The 23,671-nt window shown below is 47.7% G+C and overlaps 1 long non-coding RNA gene across 1 annotated transcript; it reads left to right on the plus strand.

Annotated features, from left to right (window-relative positions):
• Positions 1-9,516: 9,516 nt before the first annotated feature.
• LOC116658320 lies at positions 9,517-18,593 on the plus strand. Its single transcript, XR_004313662.1, has 3 exons — positions 9,517-9,607; positions 18,217-18,409; positions 18,529-18,593. It is a non-coding gene; the product is annotated as an uncharacterized LOC116658320 (long non-coding RNA).
• Positions 18,594-23,671: the final 5,078 nt, after the last annotated feature.

Genomic DNA, 23,671 nt, shown 5'->3' on the forward strand with positions numbered 1-23,671 from the left:
ATGGCATTATTACATTATTTTTTATGGCACAGTAGTATTCCATTGTATAAATATACCACAACTTTTTTTTTACATTTTTTTTATTGAGTTATAGTCATTTTACAGTGCTGTGTCAAATTCCAGTGTACCACAACTTCTTTATGCAGTCATCTGTTGATGGACATTTAAGTTGCTTCCATGTCTTGGCTATTGTAAATAGTGCTGCTGTGAACACTGGGGTGCATGTATCTTTTTGAATTAAGGTTCCCTCTGGATATACGCCCAGGAGTGGGATTGCTGGATCATATGGGAAGTCTAAACTAGAGTAGGGTTTAAATATAGCCTGAATCTGACAGGATATCTTACTATTCATTCTTTATAAAATTCCAAGTAGTCAAGTCCAAAAAAAGGAATTCCTGTTTCTTTGGTATGGCTCGTGTAAATGAAAATTGGCACCTAAGATCTAAAAAACGCAGTGTGAAACTCTGAAATACACGTGACTTTAGGCAGAAGCACAGATGGGTGGGGAGAGGCGAGGAAAAGGGAGATTTTTTTTTCCCTATGAACATATTGTCCCCCTCAAAATGCCTGTGTACAGTATTTAAGGTCATGTTGACACAATGGTTGTTGCTAAGACTTTGGTGAAAAAAGTCTGAGGAAGCCAGCGTGAAATACGAGGATAAAACATCAGAGGTGAAACCTTGAGACATATAAAGAAGGTCACTGAACAGAGAAAGACCAGCACTGTATGATTTCACTTACATGTGGAAGCTAAAAACAAAACAAAAGAACGTAACAAAACCGAAATAGACTCAGATACAGAGAACAAACTAGCAGTTGCCAGAGGGGAGGTGGGGTGGGGAGCAAGGTAAGTGAAGGGGATGGAGAGATACAAACTTCCATTTATAAAACAAGTCACAGGGATGTAATGCTCAGCATGCGGAACATGGTCAATAACATTTCGATAACTTGGTATGGGGACAGATGGTTACTAGACTTTATCCATTCATAATGCACATAAATGTCAAACCCTATATTGTACACCTAAAAATAATATAATACTGTATGTTGACTATGCTTCAATTCAAACGAACAAAAAAGCAGAATTTGAAACTTCAAAAAAAATTAAATTTAAAAATTAAGGTCATCGAAGCTTGCCATCCCTTTTATTTATTCTCTCCTCTCCAAACAACATCTCTGCTCACATGTGAAAGAAGGGAATATTTGCTGAATATACATTCATCCTCACATGCTATGTGAATGAAGAGAATGTTGCAACAGGGTGTGACACAATGTGTTTGTTCTTTCCATTTTAAGTACCTTGTATCATCCTTTACTAAGCTTAAAAAGATTGTGCAAAGTTCAGCTGTCTCTCTCTCACACACACATACACAGATGAAAACATCAACCTCCCCCCTCCACCAGTAAACCCAAAATAAATCTTATTTGCTTGAAATGATTTCTTCAATAGCTCCCACCTCTCTCGAGATGTAGTCTGGTATGGCGAGGCAGGTGCAGCCCAACCTGAGCTGGCCCCTGGCCCCTGCATCCATCCATCCATCTCCTCCCTTCCTCCTGATGCCTCTGCTTATTGACTCTGAGATCCTGGAAAACGGCCCGATTTGCCAAGCCTTTGTTTTTCCCGCTCCCTTTGCCTCCGTGTCTGCCTAACTCTGACCCTCCCTCCACATTTAGCTCAGTGTCACCTCCTCCTGAGAGCCCTCCTGGACTACCTCCTTGCTCAAATCAGGATTGGTACCTCACCAGTGTGTTCCCACGCATGCTCTACTACCGTGTTCCACTGAATCAAAACTCTGCCTTTTCCCATTTACAGTTTCTTTTCTAGTAGCACAAAACCTGTCCCACAGCAAATGTTCCCTGTACATTCGATGAATGATTATTTAATCAGAGTTTGTCGCTCACTTTGTTTCTAGCCCACGTTGGCTTACTCATTTATGTGCCTAAATGGATGAGGACATATACATCTTAAATAGCTTGCTTGACTATTTTCCTAATAGTCATTTGGTAACCTGAAAATCAGTGGGGGAAGCAGTGAGAGGTACTGAGCAGACTGCCTTGGTTTATCATCTGTGAATCGTTTATTTAACTTGTAAATCAAATGCTTTAAATTATTTTTCTGGGAATACTAATAACTAAAAATAGGGGAGAGGTTATAGCTCAAGTGGTAGAGCGCCTGCTTAGCATGAACGAGGTCCTGTGTTCAAATAACTAAAAATAATGAAGACCACATTTATTATGGATATATGTTAAACATCCTTTTTTGTTCCAAGTGCTCCAAAATTGATCTTCTTCTCCTACCCTGCCCACCCCAACACACACACACACACACACACACACACACACACACACACACACACATACACACGAGTTCCCTAGAACCAGGCTACCAGATTTCATCTTTATTAGAGTCCCTTAAGACAAACGTCACCACATTTCCAACGTCATACGGAACTTGGAAAGCTTTAAAAAAAAATGACAAAAAAGACCCATTGTAGATAACCAACAAGGTCCTACTGTAGAGCACAGGGAACTATATTCAATAACTTACAGTAATCTTTAACAGAAAAGAATATGAAGAATAATATAGACATATATATGTATAACTGAATCACTGTGCTGTGCACCTGAAACTAGCACAAGATTGTAAATCAACTATGCTTCAATTAAGAAAAAAGAGAGAGATCTACTCAGGGGGTATATAAGGTGTTGCTTTGACTGCTTCAAACAAACCAAGAAACCAAGAGCAAAAATCGTCTAAGGCAAAACTGGCAACATCCTCCCGACACCATTAAGTCCGTCACATCCAGTCATGTGAATCTCTGTTGTGTGCAACATCGGTTCTGCACGTCAGCTGGCAGAGAGAAGAGTTATTTTAGAAAGATCATCCCAGGAACTTATTTATATTCTCTTTGAAGTAATGAGTCCAATGAACTCTTGAACTGAAGACTTGAAGTCCCTAATGTTTTTGTCACTTGGAAAAGAATTACTCTCCATAATTCTCTGCATAATTTATTGGAGAACAGCCAAAGTGCCTGACAATATTATTAGCTGAACTTTTGGCCTGTTTTGGTAAATACCAGATAAAAATGTTTTAAGGGTGGAGCTTAGAAGTCTTATTAGACAACATTAAAAATAAATGTCTCTAGTAGCAAGCATAGTTCATTTTTGTTGTTGTTTGGTTGGTTGGTTGTTTTATGAGGGGGAGGTAATTGGGTTTATTTATTAATTAATATTTGGAGGAGGTACTGGGGATTGAACCCAGGTCCTTGTGCACGCTAGGCATGCACTCCACAATTTGAGCTGTACCCACCCCCACATAGCTCATATTTTTAAGTGGGCATGAAGGACTCTTAGAACATTTTAGCCAACAATTCTGTTTCAGCAAAATGAGGTGCAGTCCCCTCCCACACTGCAAAATGGCCTAGAAGTGGGAGTAGAAAGTTTTTCCACAGGGTAATAAGAAAGAGTTCTAAGAAAAATTATAGATATATATGTAAAACTGAATCACTATGCTGTGCACCAGAAACTAATACAACACTGTAAATCAACTATATTTCCATTAAAAAAAAATGAGAAACAGTATTAAAGTAAGAGACTTGTAACTCAGTTTTAGTTCCAGTTTTGCCTCTGTGACCCTGGCCGAGTCACTTCACATGAACTTGGATCATGAACTTGGATTTCTACAGGTACCAAATAAGAGAGTTGGACTTTTAGCCTCCTTACATCCCTGACAATCTGGGCTGGATTATCCCATATCCAGAGAAGGGAGGCCAAATGTTTTTGTCACACCCACTACCATTTAAACAAATGACCTCTTCATCCTAATGGAGGAGGAGATTGTACACGTGCCTTCCACCCCAGGGAATGTGGATGAACCCCAGCCTGCTGACCCATGCCCCCAGCCTGCTCCGGGTCCCACTCGGGAGGCTTTTAGTGGCAGTTGGGTCTTGCTCCCTGACTCAAACTGGACAAGGGGGAGAGCAGTCAGACATGCCAGTAGTTCCATAACCACCCTCAGAACGGCGACTTGGGCAGTGGTTCCAGGGCCAGCTTCGTTCAGGCTGTTTGTTCTGCGTGTAGAGCCCCAGGCCCTCCTGCTGGCCTCCACCCACCTGCATCTTTCTTCTCCTTGTTGCCTCGTATGGAAGATAATGTACCCAAGTCGTTCACCAGCGCCCCAGCCCTTCTGCGACGCCTTCCTCATTGCCAGAACCCTGAATGTGTTCCAGGGCGGCCCCAGGCCTGTGCGGCTGAAGTGAATCTCTCCAAAGCCCCAGGGGAGACGCCTGACTGGTGATGTCATTGGGAAGAACAAATCTGACTCCATATTGGATCTGTTTCTTCTCCTTTAACCTTTGTGTTCTATTGCTTTTGTTACAAGTTCATCACTAAAGGGATGTTGCCTGTAAGCTTAAATTATACTTAATGGCCCATCTCCAGGAACCCAGCCTCTTAGGTAATAAACGTTAAGCTAGAAACACCTGTGTCTCGCTTGCAGGGGCCCTCCTGAGCAGGCCCAGCTGTGAACAGCTGCAGGCAGGAAGAGACGGACACCTGCCCTCCGGAGTCCGGCTGGAACCGCGGCCTTCACCTGCTCCCCTGTGAGCAAAAGAAGCCAGAATTCTAACTTGGGGAAGGTGGTTCTTTGAGGCACTAATTCACCATCTTCTCGGTCACCTGGCTTTCTGAATAAAGTCGCTATTCCTTGCCCCAAACTTCCTCTCTCGATTTACTGACCTGTCCCGCAGCGAACAGTAAGAGCTTGGACGCGGCCGCAGCGCGAGCCAGTCCCGCCCCCGTTCTCCTCCTGACCGGTGATTGGTTTAGGCGCAGGCAGCTCTGACCAATGGGGACGGTCGGCTGCGAGGCTTCTGGAGAAGCACCTGCTGTCCTGTCTGCTTCGATGCCTCGATGCCTCGATGCCTCGATGCCTCGATGCTGCAGCTCCTATTGAAGATAAGAAAGACAAGCCGCCGGGGGAGCGAGCTGGCTGAGTATGGAGCTGGGGAGAACCACGAGGGTCCTTGCTGAGAGAGCGGACTTGCTTAATTAGCCTCAGAACCCCTCTTGAATTCTTGCTATGAGAGGTAACAACTTTCTTCTTATGGTCTGAGTCCGCAGCCAAAGGCATCTTACCGGAGCTCCTGCTGGCTGGGCTTTAGAGTCACATGGATCTGGTTTCAAGTCTCACTTCCTCCATCTGTAAGTTGTTGCTGAGGAACAAATTACCGCAAATGTTAACGGCTTTTCAAAACCCCAAGAAGGTGTTATCTCTCAGTTTCTGGAAGAGGCTTGGATGGGCAGCTCTGGCGAGATTTCCTCCTCTTGGGAGACTCCAAACAGGTGTTGGCTGGGGCTGAGGTCATCTGGAGGCTTACCTGGGGCTGGTGGGACGCCCCAATACCTCTCACCTGGGCTTCTCGGAGGGGCTGCTTGAGTGGCCTTGGTTTTAAATAAAGGTTCTATTGTCACTTAGGTATGGCAAGGCCAACAGACCAGAAGATGCCTGCCAGCGAAAAGGTGGCTTGTTACAGTCAGATTCTGAGGGGAGGGGGGACTTCCACTCCGGGAAGCGGCAGGTCCGTCAGCAGGCAGAGGGTGCAGGGGGAACACGTGGGCAAGGGTGTTTATTGTGGGTTCCACTGGAAGGAACAGGAGAGGCAGGGTATTCAGGTTTCGTTAGGATTAGCTACTTTGAGTTATTGCAGGAGGAGCTGTCCCCTGGTCGTCAGTACCTGGCCGCAGGGCGATCAGGGCAGGTGGATACTGTGGCTCAGAATAAAGGAGGTAGTTGGGAACCCGGGCTCTGGATTGGTTGGTTTGCATTTGAAAAGTGTGCTCACAGACAAGTTGTTTGTTATCTCTAGGAACAGGCTAACCCGGGGAGGGGCAGTTCCTCCGGGGTCACCAAGGCCCCAGGTGTCAAAGCTTCAGATGCAAAAAAATAAAAGACACGGTTAATACCTCCTCACAGCACGGGGGCTGGCTTTGCCCAGAGTCAGTAATCCAAGAGAGCAAGGCAGAAGCTGCAATGCATGCTCTTTGTGATCAAGATTCAGAGGTCACACACTGTCACCTCTGCCAGTCCCATTTCAGTGTGGGAGGGGACTGCACAAGGGATGTGAACACCCGAGAGGTGAGAATCACTGGGGACCGTCATGGAGGCCGGTGACCACACGTCTGAGACATGACAGCCTCCGGGTCTCAGTTTCTACATCTGAAAAAGATGGTAATGATTCTGTGTTCATCAGACCTCCTGGTTGCAGGCAACAGAAATGACTCTGGCTTATTTAGGCAAGAGGGGAACTGATGGGATGAATTTGGGGCAACTCACATAATAGAAGGGAGGGCCCTATAACTAGGCTCATCGGATGTGCAGAAACCCAGGGAGGCCTGGGAGCAAGCAACGTCACACAGGGCTGAAGCCTCAGGATGGGTTTGGCTGGGAAAGTGGTATTGAACTTACTGCCACTGGACACAGGGCGTTGATGCCAGAGCTGAATTCTCAGCAGCACTGCTGCCTCCCTGAGTAATTCTCAGCTGCTTCTGTGCCCTGAGGCTTCCACAGCTCATGGAGGGTGGGGACAGGAGGTCTGGTCCCTCTGCTCCCAAGAATTCAACAAAGGTCCGCTACAAAGACCAGCTTCCTGGGGGCTCTCCTGGGGATCAAACAAGAGTATGAGTCTTTGGAAAACTGAGAGTGATCCATACTGTTGGCTGTTTAACAGAAGGGAGAAAGGAGGCCCCTTGGGATGGCACAGAGTGGGTTCAGAGAGCTCAAGTTGAGAGTGATCTCATCTCAGACCATGAAGCACCCTCCCAGTGGTTCCAGACACACTGATCATTTCTAATCACACCCTCACCCCACCCCTCCTCTTACACAAATTCTTAAATGGCTGAGATTTATACAAATCTCATCTCCACTCTGATCTGGTGGCCCTGTGGCCAGAGTTAGAGGCAAGGGAATAATATGTGACCAATTAACAAAAGCTGAAGTGAAAGCTTCCTGTAAAAATGGCAGCCCTGGCCCCTTGGGGCCCTGCCGTGAGCCACGATTAACCACACTGCCGAGTGCTGATGTGTCCTGTTGTGTCGTGATTCCCTGATTACCCTCTCAGTTTGAATTGTCAGGGCAGGGCAGGGCAGGACACCTCTTCCCAGAGAGTCTGTGCTTTGTTAGCTGGTAGCTTTGGTCTTACTGTTCAGACTCTTTATTTCGTTCATAGTGTTTCCCTGCCTTGGGTTCAAACTCACTGAGGTTGACATATTTAACTTGCTAGGAAACCTTGATCTATACAGTGTCGATTATGAATATATTCTCAGAGCCCCCATATGCAGAGGAAGCAAGTGCACTCTTCCTGCATCAATGAGAAAGGATAGTCCTACCTTTTCTAAAGGGAGGAAAATGAAAACAGAAAATGGAAACAGTTTGGTGAGTCAGGGAGTGGGGTATGGTGCTGGTCTGCAGTCTGATGACTGCCTGAACTTGACAAGCCTTCTCTGAAGTTCCCACTCTTGTTTGCAAAACGAGATCTGTAGGCAGTCACGAGGCTGCATCCCAACAAACAAAATTCTGCAACGTCACAGCTCCTAGAAACATCAGGAAGGGATGTCTGGATTAATCTTTGCTAATGGGAGACAAGGGAAATAAAGAAGAGGGCTTAAGATGAGAAGGCCTTTTGGAAGTCAAGAAGAGTTTTTGTTTTTGTTTTTGTTTTTTAAATGGAGGTACTGGGGATTGAACCCAGGACCTCGAGCGTGCTAAGCACGGCCTCTACCACTGAGCTCTACCATCCTCCCAAGAATAGTTTTAAGTGGGAAAAATGCCTGAATGAAGATGAAGGATGGAAAATGTGGGGACGCCTTAGTTTCCTAGGGCTGTCCAACAATTGCCACTAACTTGGTGGCTTAAAGCAACAACAGATTTGTTATCTTGTGGTCCTGGAGGCCAGAGCCCCAACACGGGTGTCACTGGGCTCAACCACGGTGTCAGCAGGGCCGTGTCCATTTCTGGAGACCCTGGGGGAGAAGCCATGTCCTTGCATTTTCTGCCCCTTGGCCCATGGCTCTTTCTACATCTTCATAACCAGCACCACTGCATGTGGGTGTCCACTCTGCCCCTCTGACCACAGCGGGAAACAGTCTTCTCTTAAAGGAGCCATGTGATTGGGTTGGGCTCACCCAGCTAACCCAGGATTACTCCTCCTCTCAAGGTCCCTAACTTAACCACATCTGCTGAGTCCCCTTTACCAGGTAAGGGAATGCATTTCTGGGTTCCGGGGACTAGGGTGTGGACGTCTTTGGGAACGGAGTCGGGGGGAGCACTGTTCTGTCTACCACGTGGAAGAAATCTATTGTTTAAAGAAGTATAGGGGTTGAGAAACCAAAGGATGTCACAAAAAAATGAAATCAGCCTTAGTAATTTGTGGTGTACAAAGAGATAGAGTTGACATGAAAAAAAAAAAAAAAACAGGAAAGGAGACAAAAATAGGACAACCTAGTTGACAGAGTTGGCAGCGCGGAGCGGAGTGGAGGCTCAGTGTGGGACTGGTGTTTTTCTCTCTGTTGTGTGTCATCGCTTCACAAAATAGAACATCTAAAGCTCACAGCATTGAAAAAGCCAGACTGTATTAGCACTAACAACATTGGTCCTGCAGGGTGTTGTTCGCCTTTCGGGGCTGGAAGGTGGTGGCGAGAGCCCCAAGGATGGTCTGAAATTATCACAGAGCCCTAGACAGCAGTTTGAAAGAATTTATAGGAACCCAGTGAGGTGAGGGCAGGGTTCCTTTGTTTCCTGGCTTCGGATTGTGGCACAGAAAGTTACACGACATTTACATCCAAGGTGAGAGCAGGCTTGGGACCAAGGATGGCCAAAGCATCCATTCAAGGGTCAATAAGACAGGAAGGACCAGATTCCAGGAAAGGGATCCAAGTGCCGGGTGTTCATGGCGGCACTGTTGGCATTTGGGACCAGATGACTCTGTCGTGGGGGGCTGTCCTGTGCATTGTAGGAAGGTTAACAGCATCCCTGCATCTACCTATATGATGTGGGGAGCACCGCTCCCTCAGGCTGTCACATCAAAAAAGTCCCCAGGCATTGCCAAGTGTCCCTTGGGAGCAGGGGTGGGCAACATCGCCCAGGTTGAGGGCCACTGGTGTAGGCTGGGAACGGATGAGGGGAAGCAGCCAGCTAGTAGGCAGAGCCCCAGAGCCCGCGGAAATTCTCAGGCTGCCGGGACTCTGGAAGAGGGAGCCTTTCCCAGGACCTTTGGCTGGAGCCCGAAGGCTGGCAGGGAGCCACCGGGAGCAGCCGGCGGGTTTGCACACTGGGCTGTAGCTTGGCCTCCAGGTCAGGAGAGCTCAGGATCATTTGTTCACGGATCGCACTCTGGTTACCTTCCACTTGTTATGCAAGCATGGGCTTTCAAAGGTGATTCACCGGAGCAGGTGACATGATTGTTTGCAGTGTAAACTGCTTGGGATCTGCTATTTTATTTCACTTCATCTGGGTTAACTGCCAGCCCTTGTGACTGCTGATTTGTAGAGGGAGGCAAGGAGGACCACAGAGATTCTGGGATGCAAGCAGGGTCATCTCAAGCCAACGCAGGTGAGTTTGTGAAGGTTGGAAAGATGGATGAATTAGAAAAAGGTGTCCCTCCAAGTGGGTCAGAGGCCAGGCTGGGAGGGTAGAAGGGACCAGGTCTGCAGCCCCAACCCTGCACTGCACAGCACAGCACCCGCACAGCCCCCAGGGAGGCCAGGCTCCGCTTTCTTCCCTGAATCTCTGAGTATCCTGTACCCCAGGAGACAGGTTTACTTGTGGAAACCTTGGGACTCAGAGTCAACCCTGGGGAGCCCCTAATTAAGAAGAGGTCCTAAACTTTTTTACCAACAGGATTAGAATTTTCATACAACACATGGTCGGAAACAAAGTCTATGATTTTACAGGAATGAAAGCAAGAGAGCTGAGAAACATTCTAAGGGAGGAAAGCACCTAGCTGCCTCTGTGCATCTGGCCGGACGAGCCTATTTATTTGTAAATTTAGACCTGGCTGATGAGGAGAGTGCAGAGATGAACGAGAGGGCAGTGCTTTTGCAAGTAAAGGCAGATCTCCGGAAGCCCTCCTGAGTTTCAGACACTGACATCCCAAGTTTAGGAGGTGCTGTTGCCCCAAGCCAAGCACCGTCTGCTGCGTGCTTTTCAGCGAACTTGCTTCGATGACCCTGGAAGACCAGCAGGGCTAACCCTCTTCCTGGCTGGGCGAGGTGTCATCCTGCCAAACGGATGGAGAGAGACAATCTAAATCAAGAGAACTCTTACTTAGTGCAGAGGTTTCCTTGTGTTGCAGATGGAGACCCTGAAACTCCGTTGGGCCAGCCACCAACATTTGCAGGGTCCAGTGTGAGAGAGGACAAGTGTCCTTATAAGACAGACAGGCAGAGAGACAGAGGGAGGAGAGGCAGGGGCTGTGGGAATGGGGAAGCAGAGGTGGGAGTGATGCGGCCACAAGCCAAGGAACGCTGGCAGCCATCAGACGCTGGAAGAGCAAGAAAATGTCCCCCTAGAGCCTTCCAGGGCAGCACCGTCCTGCCAGCACCTCGATTCCAGACTTCTGGCACCCAGACCTGGGAAAGAATCATTTCTCTTAAGTCACACTTGTGGAAATTAGTTACAGCAGCCCTAGGAAATTAGGGCTAATTACAACAATTACTAATTATGTTGAACATTCATCAAGTCTGATTATGTGCCAGGCCCTCTGCTAAGCACCCCGTCCCCTGCCTTTTTCTAAACCAGCATTATCTCCTTGAATCCTTACAACAGCCTCACGAGATAAGTGCTCTCATTACCCCCATTTTACAGGCAAGCAAAGTGAGGTTCAAACAGGCAAGGTAGCTTGCCCAAGGCCACCTGGCTAGTCAGCTGGGATTGAAGCCAGGTCTCTCAGGCTCTAAAGACCTAAGACCTCCTTAAGTACTCACGTTAGCCTCCCTGCTAATGGTACCTCCAGCTGTAATTGGGACAAGACCCGCGCTTGGTGGCTTCTGGCTGAGTGTCACGTGTTCTTTGCCCCCTAATTAAAAAGAAGTCCAATTCTTTTAGCACCCTCTTCACCAACCCTCAGCTCTTTACCACCATCTCAGATGTGAGGTGTGAATGATAATGGAGTATTCTGACTCAGTGGGTCTTGGCAACTGAGTTTACTGTTACAAAGAAACGTCTTGGGCACACACAGTCACACACAGTCCTTTGTGCCGATTAAGCCTCTGGGTCAGTGGGGTTCTTTTGCAGATGCGGCCAAGATGAATCACAGGTGGGGGAAGCTAGCCGTCCTTGGAGAAGGACGGCAGTCACGATGGGGTTTTTTTTGTTAAGTTTCTTTTCGCTGACTTTGAATTTGTGTGAAGACTATCTTCCTGTCCCAGGAGAAATAGGAAAGTTTATTTTCTTAAGACTTAAAATACATTCTCTGAGCTCACTAAGCGATCCGGACATTGACATTGGGCTCTGCTGATGGCATGATTTAGGAAAGTAAGCATTTCTTTCCTTCTCTACGTCTGGGGACTCGTTTTGGGGTCTTTTGGGGACTAGGCAGGATTTTTTTCTCTGCTGATGAAGCTATAACTTTGCATGTATGCGTGTGTGTGTGTGTGTGTGTGTGTGTGGTGGTTGGGGGAAGGGGGTCTGGGCAAAGGGGTTCCTTTTATTTTGTTCCCCTTTAATTTTTTAACTTTTTTTTATTGAGTTATAGTCATTTTACAATGTTGCGTCCAATTCCAGTGTACAGCACAATTTTTCAGTTATACATGAACCTACATATATTCACTGTCACATTTTTTTTTCGCTGTGAGCTACCACAAGATCTTGTATATATCTCCCTGTGCTATACAGCATAATCCTGTTTATCTGTTCTACATATGCCTGTCAGTATCTACAAATTTTGAACTCCCAGTCTATCCCTTCCCACCCGCCCCGTTCCCCTTTCTTTTCTTTCACACAAAAGCTACCCCATTTTACAGGTGGGAATGTTGAGTCCTGGTGCACTGAAAAGGGTTTTCTCTACTATAATTCCACCAGACAGACTTAATTACAGATTCTCTGCTTATCTTCTCAGGAAGCCTTCCATTTAGCAGAAACAAGAGCTGTTACACAGAGTTTTGAGGCTAATTTTAAAGTAAGTCATGTGTCCATCCCATTGCTCTGACCTACATATGAGGCAGGGATTCTAAGTCACACACAAAGGAAACCACAGTCAGCCAGAAGCCCCCTCAAGAGCAGCTGGGTTGACTACAGGAATGCAAGCCTGGTGTCTCAGCCCTGCTCTGCTCCATCCTAATCCTGGCAGTCAGGGTCCTGCCGGGGGCCAGTGAGGAGGGGACCTCAGTCCAGAGGCAGGTCCTGGGACTGACCCTGGGTCATCCTTCTGTCTGTATCTAGGTACCTAGATCCGTAAAGAGATGCCAATCTAACCTCTCCTGTGCTCCCCAACAGCAGCTATAGAGATTTGAAACCAGGACCCAAACGTCCTCTTGTCCACTTGAGGGGCTGATGGCGAAAGGAGGGAGACAGAGCCAGGGCCCCACCATCGCTTACCTTCCTTCCGCAGAGTATTTGCATTGCAAAGACTTAAAGCAAAAGCCAGGGGTCTCTGGGCAATGTCAGAGTCAGAGGGGGACCTGCGTGGGGCAGGCAGTGCTGGGCGGGTGGGCAGGGGCAGGAATGTGGTGAGGAAAGGAGGATGGTCTTTTCAGAAAGGAAGGTGAGTTCATCAGAAGGGGTCCAGTAGTGGATGAAGGAGCTGATGGAAGACAAAGAGGAAAAACCTTGAACTGAACATCATATTGGAGGTGATCTGCTTTTCCCTTCAAGTAAAAGATTCAAGAAAAGCAAATGTGTATGTAAAACTCAACTCATTTATACTTTCATCCATTCTTCCATTTATTCATTCATCCAAATGAAATTGTAGTTACCGGAGGTGGCCAGGAACAAGATATATGAGGTCTCTCTGCAGATAGAAACATGGAACATTCTCTCTGACTGCTGGGTGAGGCTAACTATAAACAAACATCATTTCATGTGCTTCTAAGTGCTTTGTAAAAAATAAGACAGGTGAGGGAAGGCAGGGGATGGGGCTGAAGGACAGCAGCTGAGGGGAGGATTGTCCGGATGAGGGATAAGGAGAGACTTCTATTTAGGGTTGCCGGATTTAGCAAATAAAAATGCCAGATAGACAGTTAAATTCGAGTTTCAGATAAATGTAAGCATTTCCAGTGTAAGTATGCCCCGTGCAATATTTGGGACGTACTACAAAAGCATTCATCATTTATCTGAAATTCGGATGTAACTGGGTGTCCTGTATTTTAGCTTGTAAAACCTCTCCTTCTTGAGGATCCCCCGTGGAGAAGAGTTCCAAGAGAGAAAGCAAGGTGAGCAAAGACTCCCAGGCAGGAATGAGCCTGGCTCACTCAGGGAGTGACCCCTCACCCTGTGGTCGGAACAGAGCGAGCAGCGGACATGATGGTAGAGATAACCCCACAGAGGCGAGCAGGGACCAGAGCATGTGGGTCCCAGGTCACTGGGAAAAGTCTGCTTTTTACTCTGACCTGTGGAATTTTAAGGAAAGCCCTTAGCACTGCAATTACGCATTTTTCCGAATATTCCAATTTAGTATGGTGTTTGCCAAAGCAGGTGTCACGGACATGGCTGTAAGACCAGACTTCAGATTAGGTGAAGCCCAGCAGGACTTGGCAGGGCCTTCCTGGGGACAGACCCCAATGCCCACTGCCTCTTATCTGTAGAAAACTTTAGCCTCCAAGCCTTCCCTGACTTCCAAAGAGCAAATTTAACCAGAGAAATGAGAAAACATAGACACAAAAGAAAACAATGAAGCAAGACACAATAATAATAGTTTAGCCATAAAACAAAGTCAAGGACCTTTAGTTCCTCCTCAAGGGCTACTGATAATACCCTGAGCCAGATCCTTGAGTTGTTGTGCAGAGACTAAAACCCCACCAGACGGAAGAATTTAACTGCTGATCACCAGCATGTAGACCCCTGATGGGTTGGAACCAGAAGGTTGATGATGTTAATCCCAAAATTAACATGAGGTTACCCTGCTACCTCACCACCAACCCATCAGAAGGATGTCCATGAGCGGATCAGGGATCCTGCAATCCTCACCCCTATTGTTACCTTTAAAACCGGCCCCCAAAAGCCAGATGGGTGGGCAGGTCTTTTGAGCATGAGCTGCCCATTTTCCTTGCTTGGCCCCACATTAGGCGCCTTGCAATAAAGGCTGTATTTTTCTTCACAACCCTGTGTGTAGATTTTTACTGCATAAGGGACAAGTGGACCCAAGTTTGGTTCAGTAACATAGCTGCCCCTGGCCTGGAGGAAAGTGAGTAATGTCTCCCCTAAATTCACTTGCCCTCCCCCCTTCTCCTTCCATCCCATTCACGATTGTCTTCAGTTTTCCTAGCACTGGACAATTTTTCATCATATTGTAAGAAATGAGCTTAAAACACTACTGGGAGATTTTGGGGGCTCAAATTCTTACTAGGGTGTAAATGACTGCTAGAAAGTGCTTTGCAAGTGAGGACAGGGAAAGCGTGTAGGTCAAGGGAAGATAAGACTATAAAAGGGGAATTTGAGGGTGCTGATGTCAAGCGCTGGCAGCATGACTGGTTCATCTCGCCATGACCCTGAAGCTGAGTGCTGGCTGAGTGGAACCACAGACCAGTTCTCCTCATTCTCCATCGAGGTGGTGAAGAATCTCTCATGAAAGAGAAACTCAGTACCAGGCTGGCTGTGAACTGCCAGATGGCAGAGCAGTCAAAATATTTAGCTGTGAAGCCCACACTGTTTGGGAAAAGGCTGATCTTGCATTCCTGCCACAGACCTTGGTGAGCTCCCCTCTCATAACATTTCCTGCCTCTTCTGCCACTTGCCTCAGTGACTCACCAGTGACTCACGGCTCATCTCCGTGGGGATTTATCTATCTGAACCAGCCTCCCCTCTGGCCTTCCAGTAAAAGATGCCCTGTGCTGAAAGGAGTCCTGACTGCATTTCTGAGAGAATGGCCCTGCTTACTTTCCGTGTAACCTGGGGGTTTTGGACTCAGAAATAATCTTGTGAGGTGAACAGAAAAGCAAGCATGCTCTCTTTTTATAAACTGACTACGAGAGGACTGTCTTGCCACAGGTTTCAAGGGGCCGAGCAGGAACTTGAACTTGGGGGGCTGTCAGTTCATCTGAAAATTATTTAATGACTCATTCAAGATGGCATAGCTTCTAGCTGCTTCTAAAATCAAAATATTGCTTTTCTCTAAAATCATGGTTTAGGCAGTGGGAGGGTATAGCTCAGTAGTAGAGTGTGTGCTTAGCATGCACGAGGTCCTGGGTTCAATCCCCAGTAAAAATAAATAAATAAATGTAATCACCCCACCTCCCCCGAAAAAATCTAAAAATAAAATAAATTAGTTAAAAAAATAAATAAAATCACGGTTTAGACACCAAGAGCAGTATCCTCAAGGCCTTCTCCCATTTTTTTTTCTACAAGGCACTCATTTCAGACAGGTTGACTCTCTGGGGCATAGACTGATTCTGTCAAAAAAATTTAATGACCCCCCCATTATACCAATAATAAATGTTTCTTGTAGACACTAGAAAAGTTAGAAAAACGACAGAAGGGAAAATAAAAATCACCTGTAATCTTCCCAGTCAGATAAAATTGCTGTTGACATGTTGATACGAAGTCTTCCTTTTTTCATACACACAGGACCATATTCTAATGAACTGGACAAAATGTGGTATAAACTGACAACTTGCTTTTTCATTTAATATTTCCATGACCATTTTTATCACATCATTCAATTTTTTTTTCAAAGTATGTTTGAGCCATTGCATTTTATCCTCTGAATGATGTACCTAATATACTGACCCCATTGGGACTATTAATTAATTTATTTATTGAAGTGTAGTCAGTTACAATGTGTCAGTTTCTGGTGTACAGCACAATGTCCCAGTCATGCCTGTACATACATATATTCCTTTTCATATTCTTTTTCATTATAGGTTATTACAAGATATTGAATATAGTCCCCTGTGCTGTACAGTAGAAACTTGTTTATCTATTTTATACATAGTAGTTTGAATCTGCAAATCCCGAACTCCCACCCATTGGGACTTTTAGGTTGTTAACAATTTCTTTCTTTCTTTCTTTCTTTTTTTACTATACCACCACCACAATGGGCATCCTTGGTCTTATAAAAATTTAGTGATGTTTTTCACCCAGTGATTTGTCTGGGTGTTGGTTTGCAAAAAGTTGAAAATGGGGGAAGAAAGAGAAGCAGTTAGTAGGTATTAGCTGGACTTTTGTCTGTTGGAGAAGGGAGAGTAGTGAGGCCACAGGTGTCCTCTGTAAAGGTTCCTTCCGTCCCCAGTGCTCAGTCCCACTCTAACGTGGCTCTCACACTGGGTTATCACCTCCGCCTCCTCTGCCAGTGCCACCGCGTTAGCTGTCCCCCTCTGCTCCCCCTTGTCACCACTGTGGTGGGGGGTGGCTCTCATCACAGCCCCCCTGGTCTCGCTGGCTGTTGAGTGTTTCCTGTGTCTCGACTCAGTGCCCGCAAAGTGACTAAGAGCAGCACATCCTTGAAAAGTCCTTGTCATGGTATCTGAAGTCGTGCCCCCAAAGCTCCTTGGCAAATCTCTGCACCCTTTTCCAGGGTGGGCAGCCCACGGCCGGACCGCAGCCACCCCAGCAAGTGTGGGAAGCCCCGGGGTCATTAACAACGGGGTGACCTCCGGGTTCCTCTCATTTCCTCTCTGGACCAGGCTAACATCCCTCCCTTCCCTTCTCAGGCTCCCTCAGGCTCTGAGTTCTAACAAGTAGAACAGTCGGGGTTGTGCATTATTTCCCAGCTGTAATTCAAGAAACAGATTAAGAGAGGTCATAACATCAAATAAGGCTCAACTGAGCACCTCTTAAAAAAAAAGAAAAATCTCGTTTGTTGCAGGATTCTAAAAATACTCCCCAGCGTCGTCCTTCACCTTTACAATTATTTTCGTCTGCACTTCTAAATCGGAACCGCACAGACCAGCAGAATTTATACATTAAGTTCAGAAGAGAACAGACAGCTCATTCATTCTCACCACCGGTGGGATGTGATTGTTCACCACCATAAGCTCGACTCTGAAACACATCTGGGTCCACTTTACTGAGACGACTAAGCCGTCTTACTGATGACCTTGGTGCCCTTGTTATGTGAGACAAGGTCACAGCCCCTCTGCCACCCCACCCTCCAAGAGAGGGTGCGGGCGACCTCCATGCTAATCACCTCCTGTTCATTTATCCACAAATTCATTTATTCAAACATCGGAGCCACCCTCCTATGTGACAGGCAAGATAAAAAGCGCTTTTCTTCAAGGTGGGAGACAAATACACACGTCCATGAACAGAATGGAAGTGTTACCCAGAGAAAGGAAGCCAGCTAAGGGACAGGGGTGTGCCAGGAGGCCTGGGGTGGGGGGTGTATTTCAACCTGCCAGTCAGGGAAGGCCTCTCAGCTCAGGGAGGCGGTATTTCAGTGCAGGAACAAGTCATGGACGCAACTCGTCCCGGGAGGAGCAGCAAGGACGATGCCCCGAGACGGGAAAGGCTCCACCAGGGGGCCAGGGAAGAGGCACGAGGTGGAAGTGGTCAGCAAGGGGGCCGACAGGAGGTCCGAGGCAGCCAGGACAGCTCGGAGGGAGCCCACAGGCCAAGGAAAGATCTAACATTTTATTTGCTGCCAAGTAACTGATCAGCGGTGGCCCTGAGGTAGGGGGAAGCTGGTGACCCAAGGGGACCTTGGCCAGCTCTACCACAGATTTCTACTGCAGAGCATAGGGAACTATATTCAGTATCTTTTAATAACCTTTAATGAAAAAGAATATGAAAACACACACATATATATGTATGTGTATGCATGACTGGGACATTTTGTCGTATATCAGAAATCGACACATTGTAACTGACTATACTTCAAAAAAATAAAAATAAGAACTACCAATTTAAACACAGACACCAACATTCTCCCACATGCCTCAAAACAATCTCAAGTATAATGGTGCCTGAGATTATTTTCAGCAGCAGGACCCAGCTTGCGTCCTTGAGAACAGTTACCGTAACTTGTAATCCTTAATTATTTCGTTTGCTTGTCTTTGTCTTTCTTCCAGAATGAGGTTATCTTTTCACTGCGGTTGCCCCAGCGACGGGCAAAACGCCCAGAGCAGAGCCGGGTGGCGAGCAGGGGCTGGGGTTAGCGGCATGTTCCCGAGATGCCACACACCTACCTGTGACCAAAGCGACTTGGAACTGTCTCCACTGCCGGAGGGAAACTGACTCGAGTTTTATTGTGATGCTGACAAAGTAAGTGTGAAGCTGCTGTCTAAATAAACAGACGCTATGTCAGTTAAAAAAGAACAAAACAGAATAATGAATGCAAAAGGTGATTTTTTTTCTGACACACGTTTTTATTAAATTGACAGAGATGATTCGGTGTGTTACCTTTTACGACTTGGCAGTTTCTCTTGATGGCATCACAGAAGGAAGAAAACAGTATAAGAAGCGTAGAAGTCCTTTAAAAAAAGTCCTTTAAAAAGCTTTAAATCAGGTATTTTAATATTTGGGGATCTCTGAATAGCATCTCTGACCCGTCAACCGAAAACCCTTGCTAGATTATGTGTACTTCGCAAATAACTGAAAATCACACAGATACAGCGTGTAGGTAGATGAGCACCCAGGCTGGAAAGGAAGCAGCCGGCACCGAGTGACAGCGAGTGACGTGGCTGTCGCTGGGTTTCAGGAGCTGGTCTCGGGGTGGCCTTCCGGGTGGCTCCCTGCAGGGTGGGGTGTCTGCCTGGAACAGGAGGGCCCAAGGGAAGGTGATGTCATGCTTACCTGCTCTCCAGGTCTCAGCACTGTCATCTGTGAAATGGGGCAGACGGACACCAGCCCCTGGCACCTGAGGCACGCACCCGTGTCCCCCTCCCCGTGTTCAGTGGGTGCTCCCCGGGGACAGGGCTCGTCTCAGCCGGCTGGGGCAGCTGTGACAGGACACCAAGGACCGGGAGGGAGATGTATACACAATGAACACTTACTGCTCATGGCGTGGGAGGCTGGAAAGTCCACGAGCGAGGTGTAGACTCCTTGCCCAGGTGAGGCACCGCTTCCTCACAAAAGGTCACCTTTTTGCTACGGCCTCACCTGGCAGAAGGGACCGGACAGCTCTCTGGCCTCTTTTAGTTATAAAAGGCACTAATCCCAATCACAGGGGCCCCGCCCTCGCGACCTTATCACCTCCCAAAGGACCCACCTCCACAGCCCATCACCTCGGCCATAAGGTTTCAACTGATGAACTCTGTCTGCAGCGACACACACGCTCGGACCACGGCACCGCACCCCCGACTCCCTTCTAGAACGCTTGGACCAAGGAGGGTCCCTTCAGTGACGCGGGAGGCTGGCGAGCCCGGCTGTCTAGCTCAGCCCATGAGAAGCTGCTCCCTGTACAAGTCGGCTCCTTCTCCAGTGCTTTCATTCCATCCGTGTTCCTGTCTCTTCCTGTTGTCTTTCTTCTCTGCTTTTCCTGCCTCTGCTTCTTCAGAAACCTCATTACAAATCCCACTGCAGGTCCTGGGACGTGGGCCACGCGGGCTCGGATGCTGGGCTGGTGTGGACACTGGAGGTGCTTGAGTTCCTTGACCTCCTGTCTTAAAGAACCACAGTTAAATCCCCTCCCATCAGTTCTTTCCTGTGTTGGGATAATTTTAAAGCATACTGTAAAAAAATAAAAATAGAAAGTTCTTAAACATTGTCGCCAAACATGAGGGATGAATCTAAAAGAGGCCAAACAAAATGATGCTTTAATAAATCCAGACAAGAAAGGTCTCACCTACTCTCACACTGAGTGCTCTTCTTCAGGGCTGCTTTCCCAAGCAGCCCCGGGCCCCCCAGAGCCGGAGGTTTACTGTGCACAGGATTCCCTGCGTTATACGCCGTATGTGTCCAAGGTCTCACCTTGGATATGTGCAGGAAGCATTTTCTGCCCTTACATCAAGGTCCTGGAAAGGCAAGGCGCTAGGTCCAAGTCCTGCTTTGGAATCACGGAAGGTTCCATGGTCGGGGCCAGAACGCTCCTACCACCTCCTCCTTTACAGGTGAGACCCAGCGTCTCAGGCTGTGCCCTCCCAGAACTGCCTGTAGAGGATAACTTTTTTGAGTGACCACTTATAGTAAGACAATCCTATTTAAAAATCATTGGGTGAGGGGATTAAATTAAAACATTCAATTCATCCAATTAATTTTTTTAGAAATTTGAGTTCCCTTAGCAAACGCTAGTATTAACTGAGCTTCAACCCAGGACACCTTAGTGGACATAGTTTGTGTTGAGCAACAGAATTTAAAATCTGAAGCAAAGCTGACGAATGCACGCCTTTTTCCTCATTTACTTACCCACCTGGTCCTTCATCCTTGATGATAAATGGGTGGCTTACTGTAAAGCCGTGTGCCAAACACTTCCTGTCTCCTCCCGGCACTTAATCCCTCGTGGGAGCATGGCGTGACTTTGGTTTTGGTCTTAAAATACATTTTACTGGAGGGCTGAGCTCTGCATTGACCAGCACAGTGAGCAGGCAGGTGGGGCTTGGCGTTTCACGGTCCCTTCAACGTTTCTGAACTTGGAATGCTGTCTCCTCGGCAAGCTGCAGCAGTCACCTACTGAAACCCAGGTCGTCTCTGAAGTCTCAGATTGAAGCAGCTCTCGGTAATCACCGTGCTAGGAGAATTCTCTCTCCCTGGACTCCGAGGGTTTACAACAATCTCACGCACCCACCACAAAACAGAGTTATCTGCGTGTATGCACGATCCCAACCCAGCAAAGGCTCCTCTGGGGACTGAAGTCTTTTCTCACAGTACACCTAACTCAGTCTTCCGCACCAGGAACACTCCTAGAGAACTGGGTAACATGCTTCGAAGGTCTGGTCCACACAAAAACATACACGGGCAACAGAGGGGGCAGTGAGCACCACTCGGGGGAGCCCAGATGACCTGAGGACACCCCTGACCACCAGGATTGGTGCTCTGCCACCACCACAGCACCAGTCACTGTGTCCCACTCTGCCTGTTCCTACAACTTCCAACCAGGAGCCCCAAGCCATGTTCTTCCACAAGCTTCGACCACAAGTCGGTGGCAACATGCATGCAAACACACCAAAAGTCGGCTGGGGAACTGTCTCCCTTTGAGTGAATGCCATCAATATGTTGGAAAAGAGAGACAATGAAGCTCATTGGATGACAAAAGATGAGTTTTATTTATTTTTAAAAATTTGGGGGGGGGGGAAGGTAACTAGATTTATTTATTTACTTATTTATTTTTAGTGCAGGTACTGGGGATTGAACCCAGGGCCTCATGCATGCTAAGCACGCACTCTACCACTGAGCTGCACCCTCTCCCCACAAAATGAGCTGTAAATCTCCATCTGGAATGAGACCTAGTGGCTGGCGGTGCCATGCTGGGAGTCAAGAGCAAACCAGCGAAGGTGACCACTCTTTCGTTGCCAGCTTCTCCATCCAGGACAACAGCCTCCAAGCGAACATGGAAAAGAAAAGCTGCTTAGTATTGGAGTCCAGGGCTGATGGGGGGATGGTGGGAGACACCCATTTAGAATTAGTTCACGTGGGACACGCCCACGGCTGCAGGTGGGACTGCGAGGCTGCTGTCAGAGCTCCGGAGGGATGATGGGCAACAGCAGACCAGGGACTGATGGACACTGCTCTGTGGCCCCAAGAGGAAGTAAGGCAGATGCTAGAAATTCCAAAATGGTAAGTCTAATATAAAACTTTGGCAAAAACTAGAGTAATATAGATGGTAAACATTTTGGCTCCCAATAATTGGTTTCTTTTCAACTCTTGAGTCAATGAAGTCTCACATCAAACTAACTTCCTCTCCTTGGAGCGACCCACCAAGGAAATAACAGTAAAACAATAGACGATCCTTTAAAGAGACCAGAGGGGTGGGCTGAAGGTTCCAGCTAACACAGTTTACATGATGCGCTAGCCGTGGTTGCAAAAGCTTCGTATGTATTAACGTATTCAGTCCTCCTAACGACCCTGTGATGTAGGGGCTGACGTTATTCCAACCTGGCAGATGGGAACACGGAAGCCAAGTTAAAGCAATTCCAACCAGGCCACGGGGCCCCCGGGCTGTGCTTCTCATGTGAGGCTGCACTGCCTTTCCTATAAATGGCGAGGCTGCTCTAAAGGGGAAGCGGTGAGCAAGTGTGCCCTTCCACTCCCACGCTGGAGACAGAAGAGGGCGGGGGTACACCCGGCCTGCCCCACCCCCACCCACCCACATCTCTCAGGGGAGGAGGGCGTGTTCCGATCGCCAGGGTTGGGAGGTACCGCTGAGCATGGTAAGGTTATCCGGGCAGAACCTGTTACCGCAAGGGAGCTTGGAGTTTACAGTGGGTAAATTCCAGGGCTGATACTCAAAATATCTTAATAATGAGACCAACAGACTGGAGGAAGCCATAACCCTGGTGTGCCCGTGCGGCCCCGGACGTCACCAGGGTTATTGGTGGGGGCACTCAGCAAGCCCTGCTGCGGTCTCTGTGCCGCCGATCCGACCTTCTCAGTAACAGACGAGCTATCCTGATCTCCATCAGTCTGATTTCTCTGTCTTTTCAATGTGTTCTGGACTCAAGGGGCAGGACAAGGATATAGTCATCACCACCCAACCCCAACAGTCCTCTGCACTCTCCAGATGACGTCTCTAATACTAAGTTCAGTTTCTCAGGACATTTTGAAGGTGATACTGACAAACTAGAACGCACTGAGAAGCCAGGGTCACGCCTGCACTGGGACCATGCGCTATGACTCCCACTGTGGGTGCAGACGGGCCTGTACGTCAGACTGGGGTGGGCCTGGGGGAGGGGGAGCAGCATCTGTGACACGAAATGGTCTTTGGCAAAGAAGATGCCAGAGGTGGGCCTTATTACTCTAGAGTTGGGGTCAGGGAACTCTGCCCACAGACCTTCTGTTTGCAAATGAAGTTTGACTGGAACACAGCCACGCCCATCCACCTCCATCCTGCCGCTGCTCTTGTGCTCTACAAAGGCACAGCTGAGCAGCCTGGACAGAGACAGTGTGGACTGTGAAGCCTAACATATGTACTATCTGGCTCTTGAGAGAAAAAATTTGCAGACCTCTTGTCTAGACCTAGGAGAGTAACTCTAACAGCCTGGCGGTATAGAGAGGGAGAGAGGGGCTGACGGAGGGAGGGAGGGAGGGAGGGATGGATGTATGGGTGGGTGGATAGACGGATGGATGGATGGGTGGGTGGGTGGGTAGATAGATGGATAGATGGATGGATGGATGGATGGATGGATGGATGAAGGAAAAATGAGTGGGCTTAGAGCTGGGGCCTTTAGTGGGGAAACTGGGAAAGGCTAACAGGAAGGGGCTGGGGTGGAACCCCCCTCACCAGGCCTTCCTGTGTGGGACTCCCTCCTCACATGAGCTGAGCCAGGCTGAATTATTTACACCTAGCTGGGTGAGTTGCTAGATGCTGAAGAAAGCGGATTTTTCTCTCCTCTTTGAGGATGGGCAGCATATAAACAATGTAAAACCAAG

Source organism: Camelus ferus, chromosome 20 (genome assembly GCF_009834535.1).
Source record: "Camelus ferus isolate YT-003-E chromosome 20, BCGSAC_Cfer_1.0, whole genome shotgun sequence".
In the NCBI taxonomy this organism is placed as follows: Eukaryota; Metazoa; Chordata; class Mammalia; order Artiodactyla; family Camelidae; genus Camelus; species Camelus ferus.